General features: G+C 41.0%; 1 protein-coding gene across 1 annotated transcript in view; it reads left to right on the top strand.

Annotated features, from left to right (window-relative positions):
• Positions 1-778: 778 nt before the first annotated feature.
• The window catches only part of RASGRP3 (RAS guanyl releasing protein 3), an 87,570-nt gene continuing 66,625 nt past the window's right edge, over positions 779-21,723 (top strand). The window contains exon 1 of the mRNA XM_025353659.1: positions 779-1,598. The gene's annotated coding sequence lies outside the window, so the exon portion shown is untranslated. The remainder of the gene's footprint in view (positions 1,599-21,723) is intronic.

The raw sequence follows: 21,723 nt of genomic DNA on the forward strand, positions 1-21,723 counted from the left end.
GATTGTCACATCAACACATAAACAAAAATGCCTGTGAAGGAAATGTGTATTTTAGTGCACTGCATTTTTATATCTGAAGTTTATTTCTATTCCTAACTTTAAATGCTGAGAAAGGGATTTGTTTTGGTGCTTACAAAATTTTCCCATTTGCTCTTTGGGCTCTCACAAGTTGACAACAAATTACTGAGACCGAGGGTTTTTGTCTTTTTCTGTTATTCTAGAAAACGCTGTATCCTCTGTATGGAGGGAAATTTCTGGTTTGATTAACACTGTAAATTATTATGAGACAAAGCCTAAATATAAAAGATTACTCACACAGGCTCTTACGTTGAGTAAGATATTATGTATTAAAAATCAGGGTTAATAGTTTAACAGGCTCGTTATGGTTCAGAAATCCCCTGGGGGACTTCAACCGTCTTTTCTGGATGTTCACTTTGCCAAATAGGCTGCCTCTATGTCATACCTGAAGGGCGGGCTCAGACACTGATTGGGGGAAGTGTCACCCTTACTATAGCAAGAAGTCAGACATCCAAGGTCAGACACTATGCAAAGTCAGATACTTCAAGGGCTTTCCTTGGAAGGGAGGATGAAAAGGGAAGGGTAGGAACATCAGCTCAGGTGAGACATATGAATTCAACGAAACATCAGGGATGGTTTGTCATGTTTGCGAGCAGCACAGAAAACGGCAGTTTGCTCCAAGTTCCCAGCACACCAAAGGGGGCAGCAGCGCGTCTGTAAAGTGCGTTGTCGACTTGGTGATAATTTCTGTTTGCATTCACACTCAATGATAATCTCAACTGTTCGAGGCAATTCAACAGATAACAATGCGGAAGTTTGGTCTGAAGCCACCTGAAATAACTTCCACGAGCTCTTCCAGCTCTTCTGATAAAGCTGCCTTTGATAGTTTTCATTAACCCCTCCCATATTTGCTCCTCAGAGTCCCTTGGCTTAGCAGCCCCAGCCTTTGAAGTCCAACCTAAGCATTCTTAGATGATGAGTGAGGGTCTGCCTTCCCCAGCACCAGCCACTTAGTCAGGCTTGTGGCTGGTCTAACAAACTGGAGCCTGGAATTCTGAGAAAACGAAACCAAACAGTTGTACTCCGGGGTTAACACAGAGTAACTTCCACCTGCTGTGTGAGTTGGTGATCCTTTCTCTTGCTGTTGGAGAGCCCCAGTGAAAACTTCAGTGAAATAAGAGGGCATGGAGCCTGCCAGTCGCCCGCCCTGCACACACACACACACGCAAACACATTTAACTTTCCACTTGCAGTGACCTGCCCTCCAGTGTGACTTATCAGCTGTTTGGCTTTTGTCACTAAAGGAAAACAAATTGTGGAATGTCCTGCTCTGCATGCTTATGAGATGGCTGAGCCAACTTAGGGGTTATGAGGTGGTTTGCAAGTGAGGAGAAGAATGATCTTCAGTTTCTGACCTCCTGGCACGGTGGCGGGCGGTATTTATCAGGAGGTACATGTGACTGGTTAAGACTCAGAGCCCCAGCCTGAAGGAAACAGCTGCTCTCGGCATGCTCCGGCACTTGGCAGCTGGACAGGCAGAGTGCTGATGTGAAAAATACCACCACGACAAAACCACCCCAGTAAGTAACTAGAGAACTTTCCTCTCTCTCTCTCTCTTTCATTCTCTCTCCATGTGTGTGTGTACGTGTGTGTGTTGCAAGCCACCAAAAACTTATTATTTTGATTGTGGTTTCCCTCTGGCACGATAGGAGGAGATATTTTATTTGTACCTGTTAACAGCCATTGGTGTTTTCACAGCCCTTTTTCAGAACCTGTTATTTTCGGCAATGGTATCTTGTAACTTTGAGGATGAACGGGGCATGTGGCTTCACTCCTGTCTAGGAAACAGCGAGTTTGTTTCCCAGTGTTCGGGATTTTTCTGGTCCATGGTGTTTAGGTTCAAAGCCAAGATTCAGGTTATGAAGTAGAGACTTCATTGAAGTGAGTTGATGACTAGATTTGATTTTAATCTGTTTCTACCACTGAAACCTGAAAACATACTTGTTTAAAATAACTTGTGAATTTGTTGTATGGCTGACTTGGCTTTTCCTATGCAATTTTTGAGAATATCTCATTTAACTGTGTAGAACTGTCTGCAGTATAGAAGATTGACACAATAATATTTAGATTCACATTAGAAATCATACTTAGATTTCTTGCATGGTTTCCAACTAATTGAAAGCTGTATTTTATAGCTACTTTATTTCCCCCCCCCAACAAGCTAATTCACCTTCATTACTTTTAAATGTTCAGTTGCCCCTGGTCTTCCTTATTTTAGTGTTTTCGTGATGCTCGGGCTGTTTCTTCCTTGTTTATGACCTGGTTGGGAAAGTGCTGCCTGCAGCTGATGATTAACTCTGGGAGGCCTGGCATCCAAATTACAGAGAGGACCGGCTCTTTCTCAGGTTCATTCAGCAGTAATGGCGCTTGTTCTTGGGAGAGCAGCAAAGTAGGCACCATGCTGGAACTGAGCTGTTGTTCAGCGACTTTTGTCCTTCCTTGGTACCAGACAGAATGCTTCAGAGGAAAGGCAAAAGGGGAAAAGAGAGAGGGCAGAGCTCTAAACTGATGACGTAAACCTCTCAAAGTGACAGGTCTTTGAATCAGAGGCTGCAGGGAGATAACCAAACAGGTTCCTGTTTCTGGAGATTGCATGGACCTTGAGGAGGGCGGGTAGAGAGGGGCTGTTTTTATTTGAAGTCTCACCAAATAGTTGTTTTGCTTGTGATAAGCCTAGGACAACCTGGAGTGCGCTTGTTTCCTCGTGTGACAAATGGATTCTCAAACAGGCTCAAGTTATACGATTTTCTTTCACCCTCTGCCCCCTGCCATGAGGGAACACTATTCTCTCCCCACCTTTACCGCCCCTTGTTGTTTGTGGAGAATGGATTAAAATTGACCCAGGGCACGCCACTTCTGTGGTCGAGTTTCCCTTAACACAGTGGGTCTTGAGTACCACACCAACCAATGTTCTCTGATGGAAGCACTTTCAGATGCCTTGTCTAAACAAATGGCTAGCCTGATGTTGAGAAGTTCTCCACCTTCTTTTCCTTAAAATATAGAAGAATCCACAAAACCTAGAGTGGCCAATGAGGAAAAATAGTCCCGACTTCTTCTCTGTTCCTCGGTATGGCATTTGTGTGAGGTCCTTGGGTCAGCCGGTGGCCATGTGGTCTGTGACTTCCCTGTCTGACTGCTGGGGGAGGGGGGTCCTCCTGAGTCATTCTTTAGGGAGTTTGTTCCTGGTATAGTTTCATTTCTTCCATAGGTTGATAGTGGAAGAGAACCCTCTGGTGAAACTGTGTCTCTGGAATCATCGAGCCTCCCATAATAAAATGGAAGGTCTAAATGGGAGCAGTTGAATTATCCAACTGCTATATTTTTGAGAGCCAACAGACTCTTTTGAAAAACCCATGATACCCTGACTTTTCAAAATATTAATAGCAAAATAATAAAAAATAATGATTTTACTTGCAGATAGCACATCCATTGACTCAAAGATGTTTTGACCTGGATAGGAATGACAGAATGTGCAATTTAACTCTTTCATTTCAAAGATGAGGAAACTGTAGCAAATTTATTGAAGTCACAGTGCAGAGCCAGAAGAGACAGCTCGAGGCTTCTACGACTATTACCATAATAATTTCAATGCTAATAACAATCCCTTACATTTATTGTGCACCTACTATGCCAAATGATGTGCTAAACAAGTGTATTTATTTTCATAGTCTCCTCACAATAACTCTATGTGCTATATATTATTATTCCAGTTTTATAGATAGGAAACCGAGGTTCAGAAACCCCTTAGTTACTTGACCATACATAATACAGACAGGAGGGACACCTGGATCTGACTGTAGAACCTGTAGACATTAAAAAATAAAAGTGGAATCCCACACATTTAAATTTAAAAACTCACAACATGCAAATGAGAGTATTTCCAGCACAATATGATTACACACACAATGTGTGTTATGGCCTCTTCGAGCTCTCCATGACAGGAAGGGCTAGGTTTCCCCCTGGGACAGTCCAAGCCCAAGCTCTATAGGATCACTGGCTGGTGGCATGTTTTTCTCTTTGAAAATAGTTCAGTGACGGTCCTGATGTTGGTAAGAACAGCAACTGGAAACTTTGTTATTAACCTCCAGCACATGGCTCCCATGCCCCTTCTGGCCTTTCCCTCTATTTTTCCTGTCACTCCTTTCCTTTGGAAGACAGCCACTCCGCCCATGCCCCACCCCAAATGGCTGGCTTAGTGTTGATAAAGCTATTATCAGACCCGTTCCCTGTGCTCAGCCTGGAAGGTTGGTTGTCTGAGTAGGTTGCTGATGAATAGAAACCATGCACTCTGCCACTCTGCTCCATATTGTTGAGCTGTGGGTGTAGGGGGTGGGTCACAGGGCAGGGGACTAGCTGGCAGGAGGGAGGGAGGAGAGGTGTGCTCTTCTCCGCTGCCTGCACCTGCCATTTACCCTGAGTCACACTTCTCTGCACACCAGTTGCATATCTAAAATTCTGGCGGTCTCATGGGTGGGCCATGAACCTGTGGATTTTCTGGGTCATCAGACATGCAGAGCCCTTAAGAAACCTGCCTCCTCCTGAATCCTTTTAAAAATGTCGCTTGCTGCCCGCATTCCTCCACTTTAGGTTAAGTGTCAAAATTAGGGTTGGAGATAATGGGAAAGAGCACCAGGTAGTACATAATCAGCAGGGGACCTTTGAATAATCAGGAGGAAAATCAAGCACAAGTATGCCATGTGTGGATATCTCTGAGAAAGTTATCAATGTTTCTGCAAGGTCATTCTGACAAGATTGCACATTTTGAAGATCAAGCTATTTATAGCATGAAAGAGGAATTTTTAATCTTTAATCCCACCTGCCTGCTGCCTCTAAAACTAAGCCCAACTCAGTGGTAGTCAGTGATGTGGTTTGCTAGGCCACAACCCCCGGGAATTGCTAGGAATTGCTCACTTCCATAGAAATTGGCATTATACAGGGGTGTCATATGGGTACACGTGAAGTGGACTCAGAATCACGACAGAGTCCACACGTCATACTCTGGAGCTCGTTTGAAAGAAAATAAAATGCTTGATGCGTTTTGGGGGGCCTTTTACAATACGGAAACAAATTCTGGGATACAATGCCTATTTTATTTCTTCATTTTTGCCTGATTATGTGTTTCTAAGACATCTGCTTCCAAAAAATTAACTTTCTTGAATCTTCCTTTCCTTTGATATTGATTTCTCACTAACAGTCTCTGGAGTTAACAGATCCAGTGTCATGTTCCCACTGCTCTATGGGATTTGAAGTCTTTGGATTTTTTTGCTGTTTCAAGTGATTATTATAGCTTCAGAGTCTGTAGTGTGTAGAGTCACTGTGCTTTGATCTTTGAACACATCTTTGGTATTGAGAAGATGAACCTCTGCATTTATATATACTGGCATAAGGCACTTTCTTGCACCTTGACATAATCCCATGAAAAAGGGAGGGTATCATCACCATTGTTTTCCAAGAGGAAACAGAGGACGAGAGAAAATGAGTGACTTGTCTATGGTCATGGGAAAAGTAACTGTCAGAGCTCAACTGTATCTCCTGTCTACTGACTCCAAGTGCCAAGCTTTTTCTGTTAGTTATGCCATCTTTCAGAAAAAGACCAATTTCACACTATTTCATGACCATGCACTTACATAATCTGTGGAGTTATCTTTGGTGATAAAAAGTTGTGTAATTTGTATTCTCTTCTGATAGGCAAAGAGTGAATGGATGACCAATTTGCGACATGCCACTCATGATATTTCCAAAGCCTATGGACATTTGACTTTGGAAACAGGGTCAGCTTAGTCGGCAGACACAGTATTTGCTTAGGGTAATTTTTTTTGTTTTTTTTCAGACGGAGTCCCACCTCTGTCGCCCAGGCTAGAGGGCAGTGGGACGATCTTGGCTCACTGCAACCTCCGCCTCCCAAGTTGAAGTGATTCTCTTGCCTCAGCCTCCTGAGTAGCTGGGACTACAGGTGTGCGCCACCACACCCAGTTAATTTTTGTATTTTTAATAGAGACAGGGTTTCACCATGTTGGCCAGGCTGGTCTCAAACTCCTGACCTCAGGTGATCCTACCCGCCTTGGCTTCCCAAAGTGCTGGGATTATAGGCGTGAGCCACTGTGCCTGGCTAGCTTAGGGTACTATTTTTAAAGGAACTTAGTGATCATTTTTCTGTCTTGAAGACTCATGTGGTCAAGTTGGAGTTATACCAACTATGGCATGATGTAACATTCAGCTTTGAGAGACAATTTGGTTGTTTCCTGTGATATGAAAACTGCAGTCTGCTCTTCAGTGTGCACTCTCCTTGCCCAACAAAACCATCAGCATTCTTGAAAGTTCTGCCTGGGTACAGCACCTTTATTCCTGTGGAGGTATAATATACTCTAAACACCATGAATAGTGTCCATTGTGATCATTTCCCTCTGCATGATTATCTGCCCACAACTGAGAGAGTCTTAAGTTGCTTGAATAATGGAGATGTTTCACTATCTGTCAGTTTCCCAATACGGCCATTCAATTCATTGTATGACAGCATCATCCGAATGTTGGCAAGGTCATGAAAATGGCAGTTCATGTTGCCTGATGATTTTACAGTGCATGTTGTAATGGCCAGGGCTTAGAGGTAGGGGAAAAACATGTGGACAGCTTTGTGACAAGAGTCTCTATTATAGAGTTTCTTTCTAAAGTAACTTTTTCTGAGTATGAATGTGAAAGGTAGCCTTCTTCGAATTAAAAAATATCCTGAAAAACATTTAATGTCTGAGCTGACTCAAAGAGCATTTTTCTTTAGTGATTACTGTGATAATCAGAATTTTCTTCACCTTTCAAGAGGACAAAAGGGAACAACTATGATTTTAAAAAAAAGAATATGAAATAGTAAGTTGGAAGCATACCTTCCTGGATTGTAGTCTGTAGAATGTGGGGTAATAGAAACCTTGATGCCCCTATTGTAAGTGGAGAATTCAACTCAATGTATAAATGATTTCTGTGGTTGTAGATATCCCATCTTTTAAGTTTCTATTTGAATAGATTGGTAATTTTATTTTCTGAAGTCTTCTCTATTTGTCAAATGCTGCCTTATCTTTGTTGGTTTAGGTGGTTTGATCTCCACCCCACAGTAGGTTCTAAGCCCCTTGGAAAGATCATTATGCCATTGATTTGCTAAAGTATTGTAAGTGTTCTCAGAGTTTCAACTCTTAATATGTTCCAAGTGCAACTTTGACGGAAAACTAATAATGTAGGGAAAATAATATGGAAAAAAATTAAATTCATATCTAATCCCAGAAGCATGTTTTAGCCACTATTTATTTTTTTATTTTTTTTATTTTTATTTTTTGAGACAGATTCTCACTCTGTCACCCAGGCGGGAGTGCAGTGGCACAATCTCAGCTCACTGCCACCTCCATCTCCCAGGTTCAAGCGATTCTCCTGCCTCAGCCTCCTGAGTAGCTGCCACTATAGGCACGTACCACCACGCCTGGCTAATTTTTGTATTTTTAGTAGAGACGGGGTTTTGCCATGTTGACCAGGCTGGTCTTGAATTCCTGACCTCAAGTGATCCGCCTGCCTCGGCCTCCCAAAGTGCTGGGATTACAGGTGTGAGCCACTGTGCCCGGCCTAGTCACTACTTTTCTGTTGTTGAATCATTTCAAAAATCACAGACAACTGCATTTGATTGTGTGTATGCAGTTTTAATTGCTTGTCCTTTTCCCATTTGGGGTGTTTGTACTATGCTAGAGACCTTAATAGTTAATGAATTGACCAAAAGGAGTAGTGACAAGCTATGGAAGAACTCAGGCGAAGAGGTGATCAATCTGTGATGGAATCAGACTCCATTAAAAAAAAAAAAAATTTGGCTTAGTCACTTCTCTGTTTTGTTTTGAGAAAGTAAAAATTTCCCCTCCATCCAGCAATTCAAATTTGGCTGAACCAAGTTTCTTTGGAGTCTTTGACATAAATGAACTTTGGGAAGACACCAGGAGGAATTCTTTCCTAGGCATGTGCACAGGTGGGTTGGTGTTACAGAACTCCCTAGACCTGGAATGAAAGGAGTAAAGAAGAAATGTCCTTTTCTGGCCACACTCTAACAACTTGCTTGTGACTATCGGGGATGAATCTCTTCAAGTCTCAAGTTAATATAGATTTCTGGAGCTCATAAACTACTCAAGAATTTTTAAACAGTTTTAAATAAGAATTGGGTATAATCTCCATATTTGGTTCTGGAAAACTCATACCATGAGTTCAATTTGACTGAACTTTGAATTCTGCTCAGCTTTCAGTTCTGTTTTTTAAAAGTAGAAAGTATTCCATTTATGCATGGAATGCTTGCCGTTCAAAATCATCTGAGTTGACAGGATGTTTTAGAGATCATTATTTTTTTATGGCAAGGACAGTGCACAGTCTGAATGGTGGTGCTGGAGATTTCTCTGTAATCCATTTCTCTCCCCAGTCACTCTAGATTCTGAAATGAATTCCTGTCTTTCTACTTTCCTTCTCTTGTAGGCATTTAAATTGTGTCTGCTATTGAGAGAGGAAATAAAGCAACATTTATTTTCACATCACTCAGAGGTAGACAGCATTAGCACTCTTGCAGAAGAGAAAAATAAGTTTTAGAGAAGTCATATACTTTGTAGAAGGTCACAAGTCAGTGAGTAAGAGTCTAGTCCTAGTCTGCCTGGAAACAAAGTAGGTGCCTTTTTCATCCAATCACATTGTCTCTCACTGTGTCTATGTTAAAGCTGATACCCTCGGCTCGGCCGGGTGCGGTGGCTCACGCCTGTAATCCCAGCACTTTGGAAGGCTGAGGCGGGCGGATCACCTGAGGTCGGGAGTTTGAGACCAGCCTGACCAACAAGGAGAAACCCCGTCTCTACTAAAAATACAAAATTAGCCAGGTATGGTGGTGCATGCCTATAATCCCAGCTACTAGGAGGCTGAGGCAGGAGAATCGCTTGAACCCGGGAGGTAGAGGTTGCGATGAGCCGAGATTGTGCCATTGCACTCTAGCCTGGGCAACGAGAGTGAAACTCCATCTCAAAACAATAACAACAACAACAACAACAACAAAACTCTATGAAAAGGGAAGCCATTCTGTGGAGTTGGGATTCTGCTGTCCTTGTCAATTGATATTATGATGTCAATTGATATTATGTCATGTCATGCCTATTACATACCCATTTATATTAGAAGGATGCTGTAGGACAAAGAAATATCCCTGGACTCTGGATTTGTAATTGCACCCTGCAGTCTCTTTTTAGCTTCTACCCAGAACACATTCAGTTTTTATTATTGAGGTGTTCTCTCAGCTGTGCTGCTCTGTATCTTTGGCAGGGTGCTACTGCAGAGCTAAGCCTTTGGCAACACTCAAAAATCATTATACTATCTCAAATGGTGACAGGTATGGAAAAGATCTTGACTGTTGGACTAGCTGATTAACTAGCAGTGACAGTTTGCTTTAAAATGTATTTGGTTTTTACGAGAAGTGACATAATATTGGCACTAAGAGGGACAATCATATTCATTCCCATGAAATGTTTCTTGGGGCCATGATTACAGATAGATAAAAGGGCCAAGCAGACCTTGAAGCAGAACCAGTGTAAAACATCTCATGCATTTTAATTCTTTATGTTTTTAGAGAGGAATATTGCTTTCAACCTCTCTTTGGAATTTGCGGGAACTTTGGTTGACTTAAGCCAATGATGGTGGATTTATTATGTAAGAATTGAAGGTTTGTCTTTTTCAGCTACAAAGATGACTGAGACATGTGTCATGCATAAAATTCTGCAACTATTTGGAATACCATCTCACATCTAACTGTGGATGAGAGGCTAATATATTTGGGAAATTGTTTTGAGCTTTAATCACCAGTTTTAGAAATTTTCCTCAACCAAAACTTCAGGAATTACAGTCTAGTAGAATCCAGGATTTACATTTAGGTAACAAAAGTAAGGGACAAAATCCAGAATATATTTTCATACAAGATGATTCACTTGGTATTTCTTTTTTTTTTTTTTATTTTTTTTTGAGAGACAGAATCTCACTCTGTCACCTAGTCTGGGATATAGTGGCACAATCTCGGCTCACTGCTACCTCCGCCTTCTAGTTCAAGTGATTCTCCTGCCTCCGCCTCCTGAGTAACTGGGATTACAGGTGCCCACCACCACACCCAGCTAATTTTTGTATTTTGTTTTAGTAGAGATGGGGTTTTGCCATGTTGGCCAGGCTGGTCTTGAACTCCTGACCTCCTGACCTCAAGTGATCTGCCTACCTTGGCCTCCCAAAGTGTTGAGATTACAGGCGTGAGCCACTGCACCTGGCCTCACTTGGTATTTCTAAGCATATGCTTTTGTGCTGCATATTGCACAAACATGAAGAATACAGAATTTATCCCATAGGATTTTACTGTTTAGTTAAATAGATCAATATTTTTAAAAGGTTACAATAATCATCTTACAATACATAAACGTATTTCTGTAAAAGAGGATGTTTCCAAAATGTTCTGTGGGAATTCAGAGAGAGGAGATAATTAACTGTATCAGGATGAATCAGGGATGATTCCCTCGGGTTGGTGACATTTAAGCTGGGTATAAAAGGATCAAAAGTCATTGTTCAAGAAGAAAAAGACTATATTTGAAAGAGTGTGTTCCAGAAATAACATGTAACTTGATAGAACTGAGTCATAGAGTAGTACATGGTGGAGGATGGAGGGGAGAAAAGGAGCAAAGATAAGGTGGTTCCAGGTGGTTAACAGTAGTGTTTGCCCTTCTGAAACGTATCAGTATTTTCAAGAACTGTTTAGAGTTAAAAGAATTCTTTTATTATGGCACATTTCAACCATATATAAAAATAGACAAAATAGTATAATTAACCCCCATTTATTATCTAACTTTAACAATTTTCAATTCATGGTCATTCTTATTTAATTTATATCCCTACTGATGCTCTCCTCTTCCCATATTAGCTTTGAAGTAAATCCCAGATATTTCATCATTCCATCTGTAAATATTTTAGTATGTGTTTCTAAAAGATAAGTTCTCTTAAAAAGTTCACAATGTCATTCAGACATCCAAAATAATTAATAATAATTCTTAACTATTATTGTAGTTTGTCAAGTAGAGGGATGACATGAGTACATTTACATTCTGGAAAAAAATCTCTGAAGGCAATAAGGAGGACAGATCAGAGAAAGAAAAATACCAAAGACCAAAAGAAGACTCCAAAGATAGGTTTGAACCAAGACAATGATAATAGAGAGGATGGAAGAATTTTCAAAATGTTTAAAAGGTAAAGTTGATAGTTCTTGAGATTAATTGTATTTGGGTATGCAGAAAAGGAGGGAGTTAAAGAAGTTTTGGAGGTTTTAATTTGAATAATCAGCATATGAATATGCCATTAGCCTTATAGGGAAAGGATTCCTTGAAAAGCAGTTAGCCTGGTTCAGCATTATACAGAGACTATAGGAAACAAATAAAAAAAAATCTTCCTACTACCCTCAAACAAAACTTTGAGATTTTCACCTGTAGTCCTAGCTACTTGGAAGGCTGAGGCAGGAGGATTTCTGGAGCCCAGAAGTTTGAAGCCAGTTTGGGTGACATAGTGAGACCCCATCTCAAGAAAACAACAATAGAACTTTGAGACTCAGAGCATTTAGAATAATTCTGATTGCTCCACCTTAAGAAAGCCATTAAAGCCAGGCATGGTGGCTCATGCTTGTAATTCTAGCGCTTTGAGAGGCTGAAGCAGGAGGATCACTTGAGCTCCTGAATTTGAGAACAACCCGGGCAACATAGTTGCAGACAGCAGTACACTTCATTCCTAAACATTTTATCATGTATATGTGTATATTACCAACTATAGTTTGTTATTGCAGAATTTATACTTTACACAAGAGAGATTAAACTTATTCATTTATTTTCTCAATGGGAAAAGCCGTGATTCAAGAAAGATTAACACAATTCATAGTTGATTTTTACTTGATTATTTATGAAAGCAAGAAACTGAGAACCTCTTGATTTTCAAAAGTTGTTGCCATACAGAGCAGCCACATTCTACTACAAAACAGCCTTGGAGTAACTATCAAGTATTGTCCTGGCAAAACACGTTCCTCTCAATAAATGTTAGTTGAATTTGAATGTAAAGAAACTGACACCTAAAAATGCAAGCTTTTTGCCAGTAACTGACAGATTTTGTACTAGAACAAATTACTTCTAATAGTTTCTCATTGAGCATCACTCCTTACCTCTGACAACTCTGAATAGTAATAATAGAACACAGAAGATGCTTTATTAGTAAAAAGGTAATACCTTCTGTATCAAGTCATTGTGAGATTGCTCAAGGCTCAATGGGACCGAGGAGTTGGGCCGTTGGAAAGGGGGTAAAATTCTCTGACAAGAAAGAACTCTCTATACACAATGGAAGAAAAAATGCCTGTGTTCATTTACCCGCTGACTTCCTCCAGAAGAGGATTAAAGCAGCTTATGACAAAAAGCAAAAATAAAACACAACTGAAAATGATTAACACAGGAATAAAACAAGGGCCAAAATCCGCCAGTTAGTCAGGCGGGGGAGTCCATTTGGACCTAGAAAGCTTTAAAATGTTCTCAATTATGTCAAATTCTGACATGTCAAATCTTGCTGATTGGTTCAAGAATTAAAAATCAAGTTGAAATGATGTCTAAAAGACATGTTCATTTAAATGTTTTTTGTTGATGAAGACATCGAGTATTCATATGGAAACTGAAAAATTCAGTCAAACAGCCAGGCATTTGCCTACGCAAGAAACAGACATTCTGATACTAGAAAAGATTTTAGGGGTTTGATTGACTTTTTTTGGTTTCCATTTTGATGTTATGGCATCAGTCTATATCAGTGGTTCTCAACTGAGAGTGGTTTTGCCTTCCAAAGGACATTTGGCAATGTCTTGGGACATTTTTGGTAGTCTCCACTGGGAGTGGCGGTGGAGTATTACTGGCATCTAGTGAGTAGAGACCAAGGATGCTGCTAAACATCCCAAAATGCTCATGACAGCCCTGCATGACAATGAATTATCCAACCAAATATGTCAATAGTACCAAGGTTGAGAAATCCTGATCTATGTGAAACAATTAAAAATCTCACTCAAACACTCCTTCAAAGACACTTTAGATGAGTTACATGCAACATTTTTGCTTGTCTGCTGCTGAGCAGTAAGTGGCGATGGCCTAATACACTTGCAGAAATACTGCTGCGTCGACGTCAGGGTGGAAATGAGATGTCAAATGGCCAGTCCTTCAGAATGAAAAGCCACGTTGAGTGGTTCACAACACAGGCTGACAGCACTCTTTGATGTCCAAAAGATCAAATGTTGGCAGGCAAGGATACTGATATTTAGCCAGCAGGAAAATATTCAAAGCAATGAGGGACACATTGTTGTTTCTGGGTTTTTTTGTTTTTGTTTTTGTTTTTGTTTTGTTTTTGCGACCTCTGGCTCTGTTACCCAGGCTGGAGTGCAGTGGTGCAATCTTGGCTCACTGTAACCTCTGCCTCCCAAGTACCTGGGACTACAGGCAGGCACCACCACACCTGACTAATTTTTGTTATCATTTGTAGAGAAGGGGGTTTCACAATGTTGGCCAGGCTGCTCTTGAACTTGTGAGCTCAAGCACTTCTCCTGCCTCAGCCTCCCAAAGTGCTGGGATTACAGGTGTGAGCCACTGCTCCCAGCTGACACATTGCTGATTAGGACGGAACAAAGGATCTTTAGGTCATAAGTCATGGGACAGTTGATCCTGGGACTTGGGAAGTTCATTTCTCTGTTTCTGGCTTTTTTCATCTTCAAAAACTCAGGAAAAGAGAACTGAAGGCATCAGAGCAGGCTGATTTGATACACCCTTGCTGCCAATCTGATGACTATATATCTCTGATTTGTGAGATTCTTTCTCATGTTCCCCTTGCTAACTATTAGCCATGTTTGTAACCACGTTCTTTTTCTTCCTTCTTTCATATTGTAACTGGAACCCATCCGCTTCCCTTTGGTTATCTTCTCTTCCTTCTGAGTTTTCAGCTTCCTCTGCTAGATTCTCCTCATCAGTGCATAAGTGTGCTTCAGTAACTCTCATCTTATAAAAATATCCTTTGCTTGCCACAACCTCTGCCAAATTCTCTTCACTGCAATTCTAAACAAACTTGTTGCGCTCATATTCTACACACGTTATCTTTGTTTCTTTGCTTCTCATTTACTCTTGCACTCACACCAACTTAGCCTCTGCCCACAGTTCTGTAAAACTACCTTTGTCAAGGTCACCAGTGACCTTCTTGTATTAAATTTTTAAAAAGCAGATAATTTCCCCTTCTCCTCTTATTTAACTTCGCAGTAGCATTCAACATGATTGACAGCTTCAGCTTCCATTCTATCCCTGGCCTCATGGCACAGCGTGCTTTTAAGTTTTCCTTCTCTTTCTCTGACAGGAGCTCCTCAAGATGCTTTGCTGCTTCTCCTCCCCTCTCTGACCTCTACATGTTGCAAAGCCCAAGACTTAAGAGTGGGTCCTCTTGTCCTGCCTCTTCATACTTGCTCCCTGAGCAATCTGAACCATTGCCATGGCGCTAAATGCTGCTCACCTGGTGATAACTCCCAATTGTAAATTCCATCTCAGATCTTTCCCTGGAGTTCCAATTTGTATATGTAACTGCAACTCAAGATTCACACATAGTTTCTCACCTGGCCTGTTTAGTTCACTGCTGGATACCCAGACCCTGGCATAATGTCTGGAAGGTAGAGATATATTTGTTTAGCCAGTAAAGAATGATTTGGATAGATTTGGATACTGGGCCTAAAACAGACACATTGTTTTTTTCTGTGACAAGGTAAGAGTTAGCTGCTTTTGTTGTCAGAGTTACACTTTTATTATATTAAAAGATAACACTTAGACTAGGCAGGTGGTTCATACCCGTAATCCCAGAGCTTTGGGAGGCCGAGGCAGGTGGATTGCTTGAGGCCAGGAGCTTGAGACCAGCCTGGCCAACATGGGGAAACCTCATCTCTACTAAAAATACAAAAATTAACTGGGCGTGGTGGTGCATTGCCTATAGTCCCAGCTATTTGGGGGGCTGAGGCAGGAGACTCACTTGAACCTGGGAGGCAGAGGTTGCAGTGAGCCGAGATCGTGCCACTCTACTCCAGCCTGGGCAACAGAGCGAGACTCTGTCTGAAAAAAAATAAAAATAAAAAAAGTAACACTTAAGTGTCACCCAGAACAAAAAAGAAACAAGATACTATTTAATAACTGCTTATTGGTTGACGGGTAGATTGATTAATCAATTGGAAATGTATTAATACTTAATCTTTTTGTATTCCAACTTATTTATTCATAACATAGAAATAATGCTATTACTTGCCAAAGCATTTTAAAGGACAAAGGTAATTGCTTTTTAATATCCTGTGGAGAAAGACACTAACTACATACAGAATTGCACACAAGATGGTGTAGAGATCGCATGCATTATCAATTTCCTTAGTCTGAGGACTGACTACATTGCATTTGCGTCTGAACTCCTGTTGTTTGTGAGCCAACAAAATATCAACAGTCCTCATTGTTATAAGTCTTATTTGAAAGCTACCATTGGATAGTGTTTATGTGATGTGGCTAGAATTATATAATTGTTTATGCAGCCTTGTAGCCATCTCTTAGCTGCCCTGCACTGAGAGGTGCCAGGTGAGGATGGTGGACAGCACAGCACAGTAGCCCCTGGCTGAGGCCTAGGCTAGAGCACAATGGACTTTCTGGCATCTGGCCAAGGTGCTGAAGGGTAACGGGGGTGAACAAAGTGGAGAAGGAGGCAACTTCATGGGCAGGAGTCAGGAGTAGTAGATCTAGACCTGGACAGGATCATAGGTACTTCTGCGAAAGAGAAAACCTGTTTTCAGAATTGAATGTTCAGTCTGAGGTTGCTCATGGAATCTTGAGAGGAGATGAAAACTTCAGTATCTTAAATTTTTGTGACTCCAGACAGCTGATGGTGAGAATCAGGAGGTGAAGTTATTTTTCCTCCCCTTTTGCATTGGGCAAGTTCATTTGCTTTAAGGTAATAAAAAATAACATTGAGTGGTAGAACCTCAAGAATACTGATTTCCCTTTGTCTTCTTCAGAAATCCTCTGGGGCAACTGGCCTTTGTGTGTTTGAGTAGAGATTATGAAACTTTTATTACAGACCCCCTTCGAGCCCCCAAGGAAGGCTATGGGCCTTTACCCTAGAAAGAAGCCCATGGACACAAATACACAAAATTCTGTGTATGATTTCAGGGTTGTACAGATCTCCGATCGTTGGTTGGCAGCCTAGATGTGGACTGAATTTTGTGCCCCCAGCATCCACATGTTAAAGCTCTAACCCCCAGTGTGACTGTATTTGAAGAAGAGCCTATAAGGAGGTAATTACAGTTAAACAAAGTCACAACAGTGGGGCTGTAATCTCTGATAGGGCTGGTGTCCTTATAAGAGGAAGGGACACCAGACTTCTCTCCCTCTGCCATGTGAGAATACAGGAAGAAGGTGGCCATCTGCAAGCCAGAAAGAGAGTCCTCACCAGGGGCTTCTCAGCCTCCAGAGCTATGAGAAATAAATTTCTGTTGTTTAAGCCATCCAGTCTATGGTTTTTTGTTATACCAGCTTGGGCTAAGACAGGTCTCTATCCTGGAAGCTGCCCTGGCCTGTAATGTAGCTGTGCTCACGCTTACCGATCCATGGAGGGACCAGGATGGGGAGGGGAACGTTCCAGTGAGCGAATGTTCTGGGGAGGTGTATGAGAGCCTTGGTACACCGAAGCAGGTCAGCCAGTAGTATCACACCTGGCTCGCTCTGCCCAGGCTTCATGAGTCCGCAGTGACAGGGTGAAGTATGAAGGTCACCCAGAAGGATGATGTGCCATCATGCTGAGTGTGTACCTCTTCTTTAGGTGTTCATTTCACTGGGCTGGTTGTCTACTAGAACCAAGGGGCCTCTTTGAATTTCCTTTTAAGCATTTAATAAGAGGCATGCATCCTCCTAGACACAATCATCCATTTAGTAAAGTAGGCAAGTATCTCCGCACGGCTAAGATTGGAGCCACCTGAGCCCTAAACAACTGACATGTGGGAAGCATTTGCTCCAGACAAATCCACTTACCCCATCCCTATCCCTCTTGAGAAAGCTGCCATTGTCTGATGTGGGTAGAATTTGGGGACAACGACAGTGAGAGCTGCGGTATGCAGACTAGCTGGTCCAACACCTGGGAGAGCAGGGGCAGAGTCCCTACTGGTGCTGTCAGAGTGAGTTTGGACTGTGCAGAGGAGCACTTGAAAGTCTTTTCTGGAATAGTTGAAAAGAGAAGCCAAGGTTTGAATGGCTAAAAGAAACCAGAAAAATCTGTGGGATTCAATGTGCTAGGAGTAAATGAACAGTGTCAGGACCCAAGTGTTGGACCCAGAGAACCAGTGGTTTGTGCCAAGACCCATTTAGAGTTCCCAGACTCCACCTTCTCAAGCTCACCTCTACCAAGTCACCTTCACCCATCTCACAGACATCCAGACCTGCTTCAGATGCCCGGCACCCAATAGCCAGGGATTAGAGCTTTTTATTGAAATCCCTGCAATTTTTTTAGACCAGACTGCTGACTTTAAAAAAAAGGCTTTGACTAGGAGAGATGACCACAATAATCTTTACAAAATTAAAAAAAATAGATTCCCTTGAAATCAGACCAGTGAGCAGAAATTCCATGACTGATGATAGCATATAGCTGTTTCATTTCTCCATATCAAAATGGCCAAAGGGTGACTTTGTGTCAGAAAACCCAGATGTTTTTAAAGCAAGTGCATTAGTTCAAAATCAGCCTACTGCCTTATATACTTTTTATGTCTTAGAGGCCCCAGTATGAATCTGGATTCTATAGAAGTTCACTATGATGGAATATTTTCCTTTCTTTCATGAACTCACCATTTACAACTTAGGCAAATCACCTTATCATTTTGGCCTTGGGGCTCTCCTTTATAGTATGAGGTAGTTAAACTGGCAACTAAGTAAAAAATCCCCTTAAAAAGTGGAAATATTCCGTGTCGCCTACTAGCACAACCTCTTTCTCTATTGGAGCTACGGTTTTCTCTGTGTAGACTAAAAACACTATCAGAAGACGTGAATTACCAAGATGATGAAACCAGGTGCTTAGACACCAAGGCTCACAGCTGCACTGACCAGTAAATAACCCTTCCCTGGTTTCTGGTTTTTCTTTTTAGAGTAACAAACAACAACAAAAGTAGAGTACCAGTTCAACTTGTATAGTCTCTAATTATACAAGTGACTCATTCTAAGGGCTAGAAATTATCCTACAGGAAATTATCCTGAAGGGTCTACAGTGATGAATATCTATGATTTCCTTGAGTCTGACATGGAAAAGTAAGCTGTGACTTGTTGTAGTCAACAAATCCAAACCGACCTGGAGAGGAAGTGGGAGAGAGTGAAACTATATACTCACTATAGTGTGTGGAATCTGAAAATGTTTGCCTCTAAGCAGGAACAGGTACATATTTTTTTTTCAGGTAGCCCAATGTACATTCTAGTTTCTCTAAATGTTTACAAAGTAAAGTACTGAGGGGGCATTGGCACCCAGTCCCCTGCTCTTTAGAAAACATTAATGACTGCCTATTTTGCTGATTATGATAACTTTTTCTATTAATATAAAAGAATAAACCAGAAATCTGAGGAAACTCTAAAACTTGAAGGCAATCTAGACATGTAGAGGATATTACAAGTGGAAATAAATAACAAAAAAAAAATTAGAATAACCAAGCTTGACAAATGCTGCAGAAATCTCCGAATTTACTTTCTTGTTCACGCAAGAGGTGAAATTTGTCTTGCAATTTGAAATTACGTTTTGAGTAAACATATGTCAGAAGGCTTAAGTAAGCATAGTAACTGTCTTGTCATTCTTCCTTGTCCAGTCCACAAACAGTAACATTCCAAAGATCTGCACTTTGAAAGATCCTCCTTAGCTTTTGCATCTGTGGTGTCAGTAGGCAGCCCAGTGAGCCTGAGCTAGCACTTGTAAGTGCAGATGTCTACGGCGGCAATCCCTAACTTTTTGGCACAAGAGACTGATTTTGTGGATGACTGTTTTTTGATGGATGGGGCAGGCGGTAGGGGTTGGGAAGATGGTTTGGGGATGAAACTGTTCCACCTCAGATCATCAGGCAGTAATTAGAGTTTCATAAGGAGCACACAACCTAGATCCCTTGTATGTGTAGTTCACAATAGGGTTTGAAGTCCTTTGAGAATCTAATGCCACAGCTCATCTTATAGGAGGGAGGGCTCAGGCAGTAATATTCCCTCACCCGCATTTACCTCCTGCCATGCAGCCTGGTTCCTAACAGGCCATGGACCACGCCATGGCCCAGGGGTTGGGGACCCCTGGTTTACAGGACCAGGAAGATATTATAATGATGTAATGAGTGAAATTAATTAGGAATAAGAAAAATTCTGGACAAGACATGGTGCTTCGTGCTCGTAATCCCGGCACTTTGGGAGGCTGAGGCAGAAGGATTGCTTGAGCCCAGAAATTTGAGACCAGTCTGGGAAACATAATGAGCCCTCGTCTCTTAAAAAAAGAAAACAATTATTTCTGTTTGGAACAAGTGATAGTTCACTTTCCTCTTAAATCTACTAAAAGAGAAAAGGCACTTAATGGGATGGTAAATGGTAATGTCACTTGGTCTTAATTTGGGGAGACAGCAGAAGGTAGGAGGGACTTTGGGGAACTGGGAGTCAGTCAGTTGCTGCTCAGCTCCATCCAAATGTGGCCTCATGGAGATGCAGCCCTAAAATTAGCAGAACCAGTTTTTCCACAAGAATCTAGAAAACTGGATTTTTAAAGTAAAGGTTCAGATTTGTAAATTTTCACAATTAATTCAAAATTTTTGAAACTCTGTGAGAGCCAATCCTGTATGGGCCTAACAAAAAACATACATCTAAGGGCTAAATCTGTTTATAACCTGTAGATGCTGAGTGAGGTGGAACTTACTAGCTTGCACCATCTTCGATTTGGAGAAAGTACAAAGATTCGTGGTTCATTATTTGTATGTCTTTAAATAGGTTTTATCAGATAAAGAGAAAAAAGTTTTAAAAGCAAGGCATTTGAGGACAATGTTTATAGCGTGTGGACAGGAACTCTGCTCTTGCATTTCATTCCTGAAGCATCAGAGCCAGAGTTCTTGGGTTAATATGGAATGCATGATTTTTTTAGGATCCATAGCACATTGAAGTGAGATATTGCTGATGTCAGGCTTATGGCATCTGTAGTCATCTTGCTGTGAATATGGTCCTTAATAAAGAATTCATTAGAATGATTCAGATAGGGCCTATGTTACAACAAAGATATGGAGATCTGGATATATCTAGATGACATGAGGAATTTTCTAGTTGTCAAAAAATAAATGTTTGGGCTGGGCACAGTGGCTCACACCTGTAATCCCAGCACTTTGGGAGGCTGAGGTGGGTGGTTCACTTGAGGTCAGGAGTTCAAGACCAGCCTGGACAACATGGTGAAACTCTGTCTCTACCAAAAAGTACAAAAATTAGCAAGGTGTGGAGGCGCATGCCTGTAGTCCCAGCTACTCAGGGGGCTGAGATGGGAGAATCACTTGAATCCAGGAGGCAGAGGTTGCAGTGAGCCAAGATTGCACCATTTCGCTCTAGCCTGGGTGACAGAGTGAGACCCTATCTCAAAAACAAAACAAAACAAACAAAAAAACAAACCTGTACTCCCATCACATTGCTTTAGATGCATGAAAGCGATACGTTTTGGGTCTTGAGTATTTCTTGACATTTCAAGTGTAGATATAGCTTTAGATATTTCAGCATTTTTTTCCTACTCATTGATTTTTTAATGGTAGCTTTTTTCTTTTTCTCCCAATTCAAGTACGTAGTAATAAGTTACTGTCAGATTTGTACATTTTAATTTGTATTTTTGTTTCAATAAATAATAAAATAGTTTGTGTTACATTTAGTAGTAGAGAAGTATCTTTTTACCTAAATGCTTGGTGAATACTTTCAAGTTTTGCGTGATTAATAGTTAAAGGGTGCTACGATAATCAAACAAATATATATATGCCCCGTTTCCTGACCTAGAGATTAGAAACAAAGTTTGAAAAGAAGCCAGTAGAAATGAGATATTGTGGTGAGATAAAGATTGGCAAGGGTCTAAAATTGTGAACTTGCAGACTTGTGAAATCCCCACAAATTACCACAGAAGCTGATGAGGTTCTCTTTTTAATTTTAGTCCCAGCGTGGTTTCACTTACTATTTCAACTCTTCAGCATCCTTATTATGACTAGTAGATCTGTTAGCAAAACTTCTGGTGGAAATGTTTTTGTGTACTATCCATTCCCCCAAATTGTTTTAGGGACATTAATAACATGACATGCATTTATTTTCATTCCACAGAAGAATAAATGCAATCTCCAGATTTGGATCACATTCAAGATTCATTGGTCTATTACTGACATTTCTAAATGTATCTACTGAAATCTTCTGCTCTTTAACCTCTTTGTGGGAAGATATGTGTCTTTGTATGCCCTTGAGTACTTTCTGTGTGTGCTTAATAAATACCTCTTAAAAATTAGATAGTAAATTGATCAATAAAGATATCATTGAATGGTTTGGG

Source organism: Theropithecus gelada, chromosome 13 (assembly GCF_003255815.1).
Source record: "Theropithecus gelada isolate Dixy chromosome 13, Tgel_1.0, whole genome shotgun sequence".
In the NCBI taxonomy this organism is placed as follows: Eukaryota; Metazoa; Chordata; class Mammalia; order Primates; family Cercopithecidae; genus Theropithecus; species Theropithecus gelada.